At 44.8% G+C, this 12387-nt stretch overlaps 1 protein-coding gene across 7 annotated transcripts in view; it reads left to right on the forward strand.

The window, feature by feature from the left end:
* LOC140711095 (SH3 domain and tetratricopeptide repeat-containing protein 1-like) overlaps positions 1-12387 on the forward strand; it is a 31632-nt gene that overhangs the window by 12983 nt on the left and 6262 nt on the right. The window contains exon 2 of one of the 7 annotated variants that reach the window (XR_012092227.1): positions 5336-5596. The exons of 4 other annotated variants lie outside the window; for them this stretch is intronic. The gene's annotated coding sequence lies outside the window, so the exon portion shown is untranslated. The remainder of the gene's footprint in view (positions 1-5335; positions 5597-12387) is intronic. 2 more of the 7 variants (XR_012092226.1, XR_012092229.1) reach the window with 2 other exon arrangements.

A 12387-nucleotide genomic window follows, 5' to 3' on the forward strand; every position in this document is an offset into this window, starting at 1 on the left:
TAGAGTTATATATTTTTCAAGCTTTCAAAGTGGACATTTTGCATGTCCATTTTATAACTGTAATTAAATTTTCAAAAAGACAATACCTGTCTTTAATATGGGTGATGCCCTAGCATTTTTTTCTTTTTGGAGACAGGGTCTCACTTTCTCCCAGGCTGGAGTGTAGTGGTGCGATCATGGCTCACTGCAGCTTCAGCCTCATAGGCTCGAGAGATCCTCCCACCTCAGCCTCCCAAGTAGCTGGGACCACAGGTGTACAACACCATGCCCAGCTAATGTTTAAAATTTTTTTGCAGAGACAGGGCCTTCCTCTGTTGCTCAGGCTGGTCTGGAATTCCCGGGTTCAAGTGATTCTCCTGCTTCATCCTCCCAAAGTGCTGTGATTACCATCCTGTGCCACTGCCTGGCCCCATATAAGTGGGATGATGACTTGAGCCTAGGGGTTCCACACCAGCCTGGGTAACATGGCACAAGATCCTGTCTCTACAAAAACTAAAAAAATTAACTGGTCATGGTGGCACCTGCCTGTGGTCCCAGCTACTCCAGGAGGCTGAAGCAGGAGGATAACTTGAGCCCAGGAGTCGAGGCTGCAGTGAGCTCTGATCTTGTCATTGCATTCCAGCGTGGGTGACAGAGTGATACGTTGTCTCTTAAGAAAAGTTACTGGCTACCTGATTATTCATAGGGAAAAAACCTGAACTCTGACCTAAACCTCATACCTCGTACAAAAATTAACTCAAAATGGATCGTGGACTAGAACGTAAAATGCAAAATAAAGATGAAAAGAGGAGCTAGAGACTGGGAGAAACTATTTGCAAACTACATGTCTGATAAAGGACTCATATCTATAATATATAAAGAACTATCCAAATTCAGCAGTGAAACCAAATCATCTACTTTGAAAATGAATAAGAGACCTTAAGAGACATTTCAGATAACATATAAGCACATGAAAAGATGTTCACCATCATGAGCCATCAGAAAAATGCACACTAAAGCTACATCACTATACACCTATCAGAATGCCTAAAATAAAAAGTAGTAACAAGACCAATGCTGGTGAGGATGCAGGCAAACGGGATCACTCACACTTGGCTGCTGGGAATGGAAGATGGTACAGCCAATCTGGAAAACAGCTTGACAGTTTCTTAAAAAACTCAATGTGCAATTGCCATAGGATGCAGCACTCACATTCATGGGCAGTTATCCCAGAGAAATGAAGACTTATGTTCACACAAAAGCCTATATGTATCTGTTCATAGCAGCATTATTTATAAAGGCTAGAAACTGGAAACAGCCTGGAGACTGCTCAGCAGGTGAATGGTTAAACAAACTGGTGCACCCAGGCCCCAGATACCACTCTGCAGTAGTTAATGACATCCTTGTTCATCAGTCTTTCAAACTAGAAACCACCATCGTGCTTACTCCCCTTTTTTCCATCCTGGTGGACTTCATTTTGTATTTCTTTCCAATGCATTTTCCCTCTGTCCTTTCTGGTTGCACCTCATGCCTCATTTGAACCGTTGTAAGAGCCCCCGAATTGTTTATCTGCCTCATCATGGAATCCTTTCTACACTTCATGTCCCGCATTGTCATTGGAACAATCTTTCCAAAACATGAACAAACTAACTTAAAAGAAATATCCCAGGTAGCCTTCCAAATAAGTATAAGCTTTCTGTTAGAAGTTTGACTTCTTGCCTATAGGGATCCCGAGGACTGTAGAGAGACAGATTTGCTGTCTGCATTTTAAGATCAGGCAGAAATCCCTGGAGGGGCCCATGTGGAACAGTGGCACAAATACTGGTTCTAGAATCAGAAGCCCTCATATCCTGGTTCTAACACTAGCTGGATGTTCTTGAGAAAGTTTTGGTTTCAAACCTCAGTATGAGGAAGCATACTCAAGGGATCACACAAGGCTGCTGGGAGGAGCAGATGAGGGGCATGGTGAACATGCTGTGTAATCCGTGAAGTACGTCTTATGTGTGAGAAGTGGAACTGTGTGGATAACGGTTCTGGAATCATTGTATGAAAACGATGGAAAGCACATTCGTAGTTCTGCCTGATGATACCACTGGGCACCTGTGTTGTACGTGACTGCAACATGGGTGAGGCCCGGGTCAGTACAGCTCACAGTTTGGTTTTCATGCAGTTAGAAAGGCCCGAGAGGACCCTTCCCCCCTCCAGCTGTAGGAAGGAGGCGGCTGTCTCCTGCCTCTATTTGGTGGGATTGTCTGTGGCTCCTTGGGGACAGGAATGCAGGGAGTGGGGGAAGAAAGCCGGCCTGACTGCTAACTAGTCACCCTTTCCCCAGGAAGGAGTGGAGGGGTCATTTCGTGGTAACTTGCCAAGTCTTTCTTAACTCATCTGCTCTTTGAAATGACCAGCATGACAAGTAAAAGACCCGTTAGAGACAGATGGGCTGTGTGTCCCGTGCGTTTATGGCTTTGTGGACTCAGAGCTGCCAGAACTCGATAGCTTTCTGGGGAACGGTGGGTCAGCCAAGGGGCTGAAAATAGTGAGAGGAAGAAAATCCACCCTCGTTGCTCTGGTCTGGGAGTGATTCCTGAGGAGAGCGGCATGGAGGGCTCAGCCGTGGGGTCCCTCTCAAGCACACCCTCACCGCAGTGGGAATGCGGGTCTCAACCTCCTTAGGCCTCCGTGATTTTCGTCTGTCACATACTCACCTCCAGCAGGGACGTCTATGGTGATGAGATGAGGGAGCATCATAGCACATGTGGCACTTAGTAGGCTTGCAGTGAGTGGACTCTGGCGTCAGTGGAACAGGAGACTGGGAGCTGCATGTGGACGCACTCACGTGCTGGTTGCATGAGTGGACAGAGGGGAGAGGGACGCTCTGCCGTTCTCCTTTTGGTCTGTCACTCCCGCTGTTGTGAACAGAATCCGTGAGTGTATTCTGTTGCCCCAGTCTACTTGGTAGGCTGATTGTTCAATTTTTTGCTTCCACTTTTGATTTCTTAAGAATGGGAAAAGGAATACTTCAGTTACTTTTCTGGTTGATGGCATACTTTCCTTGATATCACCTTAATGCTTTTTAATTTCTATGTATTTTGGATGCTGGAGCTTGCCTGACATCTGTGTTTTTATGCCTCACCCTCTCGCGTAACTGTTGGCCACACCAGGACCAGAGAGAAGTGACCAGATGGATTGGTAGCAGGGCTAGGACTGGAATTCTCCAGCCTTTTGATGCCCAGCAGAGCAGGCTCTGTTTTCTGTATTGCACTGCTCTTCCCTATTTCGACCCCTGTTAGGACAGTGGATGTGAAATGTAGCTGGACGCTTTTGGGGGTGTGCTAGGAGTGTGGCAGATGCCTCAAACTGGCAGGCAGATGCCTCAAACTGGCATTTTCCCCTGATTCTGAATTCTCATGGCTCAGAGTCAGTCTCTAGGCTACGGACCAGGAAGACGCAGGAAGTTGTTTTGTAGGAAAAACTATGCCAGGGCATTTTTTTCACCCGGTAATTTATTTGGTTTGGACTGGAATAAATCTCTGATATTGGTTTCTTTGCCAATATTATTAGGGAGTGGAGCCTGACTTGTTAACTTAATCCGATTCATAGTGCTTAGAATCTCAGTGAGTGTGTGTTGAACCGAGCGGAAGTGTGAGAGCATCTTGGACAGTGGTTTGCAAACCTAGCTGCATCTGGGGCGCTGTGAAAAACACAGGCGTGCTTACTCCAGACCAGTTGAAATAGAATCTGCAGGAATGGAGCCTGGGCAGCTATAATGCCGTTAAAAACCCCCAGGTGGTTCTGATATACCCTAAAGGTTGAGTAAAGGTTGAGATCCACTGATCCACAGTGAATTGGAGTCCTGGATCATAGACATGCCTTATGCTTTCACCAGCTTAGAATGGTTCTTGTGCTTTAGAACTGTGAAAAAGTGTTATGCAAACAAGTGTGGAAATAGCCTAAATGCCACATCCTGTTACTACCTGTCATGAAGTACATTGACCAGTTATTCACTCTATTCTGATCTCTACCCATTCCACCTTTTCTTCATGGAACAATGATTTGACAGTTGGTTATGCAGAACCATTGTAAGTCCAGTTTGATTGGCAGGAAACGATTTTGGGTATGAAGTACCTTTTAGGCATTTATTGAACTCTTGTTTGTACCACCGCTGTGCTGGACAGATTATAAATATTACTTCTTTAAACAAGGCCTATGGAGTCAGGCTGCCTGGGATTTGCTAACTAGCTGTGTCATTTGGGACAAGTTTTTAAGCATATATAAACCTGACTTTCATCTATGAAATGGAATGACAAGGGGTAATTATCATCTCACATGATCGTGCAAATGTGTGTGTAAAGTGCCTAGTTTGGTGCCTAACACATAGTAACTACTCAGTAAAGTTATTATTACACCATCATCATCATATTTAAATGTAAATATTAAGAGCTAATAAATTTGTAAAAGGTACTATACCTTTACCCCTTGAATCAAAGACTACTTTAGTTTTAAGCGGTTGGGTGAATTTATCACTTAAATATTGGCCTCTTGAATACCTTGAATTTCAATTGAACGTAGCCAGAGGATTTCATAATTGGACCGTTTCCTCTGGAACTTGGAGCTTTGTTTGTTTGTTTGTTTTCACTTCCTACTCTAAGCTTGGGGCTGTGCACACCTTTATGGTGACTTCTGGTACTGGGGAATCAAAGCTTCATTCGCTGATTTGGAGGAGATGATCTTATGCTATATGAAGCACTCAGACTTTGTTAACTGTGTACCATCCAGACAAGACCAGGTGCTTCCCATGGCAGCCTGTCCTTTTCTTAGCTCTCTCATCAATCTAGCCTGTTCCTTCTATTCCTCTTTATACTAGAACTTGCCTTTGAACAAGGAATGTTGTTTTGTCACTACTAGGTCCCCAGCAATTAGTAATGCCTAGCATATACTAGGTGCCTCCTGAATGTTAATAGGTGATAATCTAGCAGAACACAAGATAAATCCGCAGGTTGAGATTTAAGCTGAGTGGTATGAGCGCTGCATTGGCAAACTTATTAAATCAATTTTGTTAATACAAGTTTAACATATCTTAGTAACTGACTTAGTTCAGGAATCATTTACTGAGTGTCTTCTAGGCCAGACATTGGGGACAGAAAGGTAATAATATATGATCCCTGCCTCATGCGCAGGAAGTCTAGTGTGATGGACAGACACGTGCCAATGGCTGCCATGGAATATGGTGAGCATTAAGATAAAGGGGCACCCTGTGTGCCCTTGGAGCATAGAGCAGGGCTTGTGTTCTGGGAACATGGGCTCCATGTGAAAACACAATTTAAATTTTCTTTCTTTCTTTTTTTTTTTTTTTGAGATAGAGTCTTGCTCTGTGGTCCAGGTTGGAGTACAGTGGTGTGATCTCGGCTCACTGCAACGTGCTCCCCCCAGGTTCAAGCGATTCTCGTGCCTCAGCCTCCCGAGTAGCTGGCATAACAGGTGTGCGCCACCATGCCCGGCTAATTTTTGCATTTATAGTAGAGATGGAGTTTCACCATGCTGGCCGGGTTGGTCTTGGACTCCTGACATCAGGTGATCCTCCCGCCTCGGCCTTCCAAAGTTCTGAGATTATAGGCATGTAAGTATTCATCCTTTTAAATATCTGCGGGTAGCACTTAACTTTAAATGGGTACTAATTAAACTATTGAATGACTTTAGTATGGATTGAATGACTTTGCTCGGGCCTCGTTTTTAATTTCCTTCATTAGAGAAAAAAAAAAAATGCAGGTTGAATATCCCTCATCCAAACTGCTTGGAACCAGAAGTGTCTCAGATTTTTTTATATTTTTGGATTTTTGAATATTTGTACTATACTTGCTGGTTGAGCCTCCTGAATTCAAAAATCCAGAGTCTGAGCTGTTCCAATGAACATTTCGTTGAGTGTCACGTCGGCACTCAAAAGTTGTGGATTTTGGAGTTTCTGGTTAGGGAGACTCATCCTGTATGGGCGGTGGATTGTCGCAGGAGTTCCGGACCAGAGGTTGGGTGACTAGGGTTTAGTTTTCACTTTGTTACTAAACAGGCTGTTTTCTTCCATAAGCTCAGCTTTAGATCCCCCGGTTGTCAAAGAAGGGAATGGGCCATCTGATGTTTAAGGCCTCTGTTAGTTCTGACTTGGAGACACCTGGCTTCAGTTCATCTTCCTTAGGAGTGGACAAAGAATATGGGAATTTTGAAATTGTTAGTCAACATCTACAGGGTCGTTGCAGCCTGGTTTTGGGTAAAGGTCATCTTTAGTGAGCCCAGGGAGAAACAGTGGTTTAGCTGTCAGCTGAGAGGGGTAAGCGGTTCTATTAATTTTCCTCTGTGGTAGTGGAAGCATTGTTAAGGGTCACAGCGTTAGTGGAGCTGACTGGAAAGAGGAGGGGAACTCACTGTTGCAGGTTATATTGAATGTCTTTTCAGTCACTAAATGCTTTTTATGATATGTTTTTCAGGATTTCAGTGTTGTATGATTTCTCTGTGTTAAGCACAGGAAATTTAACATCAGCAAAAAAGAATGCTCTTTTTTTCTTTTTTTTTTTTTTTGAGATGGGGTTTCCCTCTTGTCATCCAGTCTAGAGTGCAGTGGCGTGACCTCAGCTCACTGCTACCTCGGCCTCCTGAGTTCAAGCGATTTTCCTGCCTCAGCCTCCCGAGTAGCTGGGATTACAGGTGCCCGCCAGCATGCCCGGCTAATTTTTGTAGTTTTAGTACACATGGGGCTTTGCCATATTGGCCAGGCTGTTCTTGAACTTCTGACCTCAGGTGATCCTCCTGCCTCGGCTTCCCAAATTGCTGGGATTACAGGCATGAGCTGCCACGCCTGGCCTTGAATGTTCTTTCTGTGGGAATCTACAAAAGCCAGGTTTTGAGTCTAGTGGCAGAAAACCTCTTCTTCATTGTTTAGCTGTGCTGTGAACTTGGAGGGCTTCAAGCCCAGCTGAAAAAGCTGTAGTATTTTAGGTCAGTTGGCTGTCTTGGAGAACTTAATGAGCACTGGGCTGGAGTGATACTGTCAGAGTTCATGAGCGATGTGAGGCTCTCAAAGCCTAGATACTGGGGTTGCCCAAATACATCGGCTGGTCTCACTATTTCTCTTGGGAGTCGGGGGGTGGAAAATGCAGTGGTCTTAACTCTGCTCTTAATTTGATAGTGCTGTTATTAATGGTAGGAATGATTTCGTATGTTTGCATTTTGCTTTGTAATTCACAGAGAATTTTAAAATCCATTATCTGATTTCATTCCCTCAGCAGTTCTGTGAAAAAGGCAGAGCAGTTTTCATATCTTCTGTTTTCCTGTGATTCTCTTGTGGTTCACAGAAGCTAAGAGCCTTCACCAAGGTCATAGGGTGAATGAGTCGCAGAGCTGCGAGTAGAGGCTCAGGCTTCTAGTGACCCTGTTTCTTCCTTGATAGCTCACTCTCGTGGCGCTATGATCAGGTAACTGCGCATGCTCGGTTTGGTCTTTTGTAAATCCCTGCCCCATTTCGGGGGAGGTTCTTGGGAGGCTTCTATTCATTTTGGAGCATTTAAGTATCTTGTCCTCTCTCCCTCTTCCCAGATGCATGGGCATTTCTGCAGGCCCTCAGGCTGGTCCTTGTGCGTGGGGGCGTCTCCTGCCTCCACGTTGCTTGCACGCCCCCTTCTGAAGGTGCTCTTCCCCGCATGGAGCCCCCTCGTGCTGCCTCCACACTGTAGGCTGTTCGGTAAATGTTCCTAAGTCAGCATCGTTGTTTTCTAGAAATGGGACGGGGTACGGATGCCAAGTTCTTTTCTGTGTGAAGTCTTCGATTGTATCATCTTGCCTTCCCCGTGTGTGCTCCTTGAGGTTGTCGCTGTGCTGCGGTCATCTGTGTTCCCTAGGGTGCCTCCCTTGGAGTCCTGGCCATAGTAGACATGCAGTCAGTGTTCACGGCCTAAATGAGAGAAAGGCCAACAGAGTCATTAAATCTGGAAAATGACAAGTGAGGGAAAGGAATTTTTATTGAAGGCATGTGAAAAAGAAATCTTTTTAGAAAAGTTGACCTGTTTCTCAACTGGAGTTGAATTTCAGCTCAGAAAAAGCAGCTGTGTGCCCAGATGGCTTTGGGATTTCAGTTTGTGACAGATGAATTGAATTTGTTGTTGTATGAATGTGTTATCCTTTTGTGGTTTTATTAGGCCTTTCTCCCAAATGGAATCGATTTTTCTATAAAACTCACACTTCCTTTTTGAGAAGTGTAACACTAATTGTATGGAATGGTCTCCCAAAAGATTACCTGCCACGAACCAAACACACTGCCTCAGACTCACGGCCCCTGGTTTCTGCCTGTGCAGCTGCAGGGCAGAGAGGCACGCTCGAGCTGAAATCAAGACGCGTGTCTGCATCTTCTCTTTCTTGACTGCTGTTTCGTCTCTGAGCTGACCTGCCTTCAACGTCTAGGAGCTTGGTGGGTGTAGACACATTACGGTATGGAGGAGGGATATGGCGTTGCCACAGCCAGGAGACTCGCTGAAGTCTCTGTTCTCTTCCTGCTCATTGCTCCGACTTTGTATAAGTCACATGTGTAGGGCTGTGCACAGTGGCTTACACCTGGAATCCCAGCACTTTGGGAGGCCAACCTGGGAGGATCTCTTGAGCCCAGAGTTTGGAACCAGTCTGGGCAACATGGTGAAAGCCCATCCCTACAAAAAATAAAAATTAAAATATTAGCCAGGTGTGGTGGCTCATGCCTGTAATCCCAGCTACTGGAGAGGCTGAGGTGCGAGAATCACTTGAGCCCAGGAAGTCGAGGCTGCAGTGAACCATCATCACGCCACTGCACTCCAGCCTGGTCAGAGCAAGACGTTGTCTCAAAACAGACAAAAACAAACAAACAAAAACCCATGTGTAATAGTGGCAGTAGTTAACTTTTGAAAGTTTGAAGAAAAGTTTCTAAATCACCTGTGACCATGGACAATTTACTTAGCCTTTCTATGCCTCAGTTTCCTCATCTATGAAAAATGAGAGAATATGGTACTGATCTTACAGGATCATTAAACCATTGCCCAGATTGCTTATAGAGCTAGAGCTTTTTCCTTGAAGTACATGAGTATGGCTGTCAGACATCTGAAACCCGAAGCCATCTTACAACATCATTTGGATGCTACCCCCTCTTCGCCCTCTTTTTCCATTTGTAAGGGACAAGGATCCAGGAAGGAAAGAATCAGCTTACAAAGGCTTTCGTTACAATTAATCGTTCATGTTCTTTCTTTTGGTATCTTATTCTCTGTTTACATTTTTTTTTTATTACATTTTTTGAGACAGAGTCTTGCTCTGTCACCCAGGCTGGAGTGCAGTGGCACGATCTCGGTTCACTCCAACCTCTGCCTCCCAGGTTCAAGTGATTCTTGTGCCTCAGCTTCCTGAGTAACTGAGATTACAGGTGTGTGCCACCACGTCCAGCTAATTTTTATGTTTTTAGTGGAGACACGGTTTCGTCATGTTGGTCAGGCTGATCTTGAACTCCTGAACTCAGGTGATCTGCCTGCCTCAGTCTCCCAAAGAACTGAGAGTACAGGTGTGAGCCACCGCCCCCGGCCGCTGTTTCCATTTTGTAACACTAGCGTCACCCCAGTGTAGGGTGGCTAGGGGTATTCTTCTTTCCTGTTTCCTGGTGTATTTTCCTCTACAGTATTGATCACTCTTTAACATACTTTTTGGTTGTCTGTCGCTACCTACAAAAATATATGTTCGCTGTTATATCACCAGTGCCTGGCACATAGATAGTCAATATTTGTTGAATGAATGAATGAATGAATGAATGGGCTGAAAGAACCTTATTCTTCTTTCTTCTGTCAGTTCACACCAAATGCTTTTGGAAAATGCTATATGAACAGGGATCATAAGCAGCAGAGGTTACACACATGGCTGTGGGATAGCCCATCATCCTCAGATACTTGTCTGGAAGGAGGTGGAGTACTTGAGTAGAAATGATACAAGATAACTTCTTCAGGAAATCAGCCAAGTGTCACAGCTTTTCACACAGGCGTGTGATGTTTGCGTATGTGTGTATGAAGAGCTGTCATGGCCTAGAATCACGGGCCTTTAGATCCCTTGTACAGATAGAAAAGTAAAGTCGGAGGCCCAGGAATGCTGTAGGCCACCAAGGTAGAGTCCCTGTCTGTCCTTCTCAGTGTCCGGTCACTTCTCACTGCACTCCCCTCTTTACTCCTAAAGCCACTTTCCCTGACTCTGAATGTGTAACCACGAGGGAGAAAATGTACTCCAGGCTCACAATTTGTGTAGAAAAAGCCCAGCACCTAAAAATAATGTTCACAAAGTTTGTACCTAGAAAACGTGTCCATTTCTATCATGTCTTTGAATTTCCCTGTTTCTCATACATTTTATAAACAAGACAGTAGGAGGAGATTCGTGAACAGCAACTTTAGAACAAGGGGGAAAAAATCAAACCTAGAGCATTCCAGTTTCTGTTTTCTTCTCAGTTTAGGGCTGAGGCACTTTAGCTTCCTGTCTAAGGGACTACTCAAATCTGATTAGAAGCCATTGTGGGCTGGTAATTATCCATAATTTTAGGAAGACAGATGTAGCACCAACTCTGTTCTCTAATAGCAGGCTTATTAATTTTAAATTTGCATGGCAGGAGAATCAGATGGCGAGGTGAGATAAGCATTCAGATGCTTGGTCAATGATAGCTGTTTACTTCCACGTGTCACATGGGGATTTGGGACCCGGGAAGTCCACTGAGAACTGATGATTGTCTGTCCCCTAACCAGCTGGGTTCTTTTTCATCCTGAGCTCAGAAAGATTGCCCCTACTGCAGCCAGGGAAGACAGGTTGTTGACTGGTTAGAAATCATGGTAGGTTATTTTCTCCACTCGCAGTTCGCAGTTGGAAAGCAGAGCTATCAAAAAGTTGTCTCTGTTGTATTTCAAATCTGGGTGTTTAAAAAATTATGTAAGCAATTTAATCATTTCTTTAACAGTAGTTGTGTGTGTTCTTGATGCGAATGAGAGGTGCATTCCCTTGTAAAATCCCTGGGACTTAATAGGAAGATGTGAGCCTTAGAACAGAAGTTGGTTTTATAGATGATCATGTAGATATGATGCTGAGCACTAGACAAAGATGTTGATTGAAGCGATTTAAAAAAATTTTGTCTGAGTTCAGATTTTACACCAATATTTAGAAAATCAGCAAAAGAACTTGGAGGAATGTTCTCAGGCATCCAGTTCAGCCCCCTGCGCACATTGTCATAAAATCCGAGTGTGTGTACAGGGAGACGCATTCCTTTCTGTTCTCATCACTGGTCCTTCCCTGGCTCTGCACCTGCCTGTCATGCGCGTCCCTGTGAAGAGACCACCAAACAGGCTTTGTTTGAGCAATAAAGCTTTTTAATCACCTGGGTGCAGGCGGGCTGAGTCTGAAAAAGAGAGTCAGCGAAGGGAGATAAGGGTGGGGGCGTTTTATAGGATTTGGGTAGGTAAAGGAAAATTACAGTCAAAGGGGGGTTGTTCTCTGGTGGGCAGGAGTGGGGGTCACAAGGTGCTCAGTGTGGGAGGTTTTTGAGCCAGGAAAAGGAATTTCACAAGATAATATAATCGCTTAAGGCAAGGACCGGTCATTTTCACTTCTTTTGTGGTAGAATGTCATCAGTTAAGGTGGGACAGGGCATTTGCACTTCTTTCATGATTCTTCAGTTACTTCAGGTCATCTGGGCATATAAGTGCAAGTCACAGGGGATGCGATTCCTTGGCTTGGGCTCAGAAGCATGACATTGCCCTCTTCCCTACCTTTTCCCTCCTGTGCGGTTCTCTCACAAAGTGAATGGCCTCAGCCACAGCTTCTCTGCAGCTGCATCAGACTGTGGCGACAGGAGTGGTGGCTCCTGCAGGGCCTGCTGTCCCCACTGAGCCCAGTCTTGCTTGCCGCTGGAACCTGGTCACCATTTTGCACCGAAAGTATGTAATTCTACGGAATGAAAGCCAACATGCTGGGAATGGAGGTGTCTTTATCACGGTGCTCTGCATATTTTAATCTTGGGTGGAAAGTATGGAAAAGTATGTGATACCTGTGGTTTGATGTCAGAAGGACGTTGTGAACTTGACGTGGACTGAGGATGTTCAGGTGCAACAGGAACATTAAATGAGACTTCCCCATCTCCCTGTCAGGCATGCACAGGTGTATGGCCACATCTTATGTGTTATCCTTATCTAGAGTGCGCCTTGTCGTCACGTTTAAAGTTACATGATGATATTCTGCCTCATAGAGTAGGTCCCAAACCGCATTCAACACAGAAATGCACTCTTGCTTTTATACATAGAAAGTGCTTTCATATACCAAGTGGGAGAGCAGTCCTAAAATCTGGGCTGGAATCACAGAAGGAAGACTTGGGGAAGCAATAGATTCCCT

Source organism: Chlorocebus sabaeus, unplaced genomic scaffold (assembly GCF_047675955.1).
Source record: "Chlorocebus sabaeus isolate Y175 unplaced genomic scaffold, mChlSab1.0.hap1 unalloc_scaffold_152, whole genome shotgun sequence".
Lineage (NCBI taxonomy): Eukaryota > Metazoa > Chordata > Mammalia > Primates > Cercopithecidae > Chlorocebus > Chlorocebus sabaeus.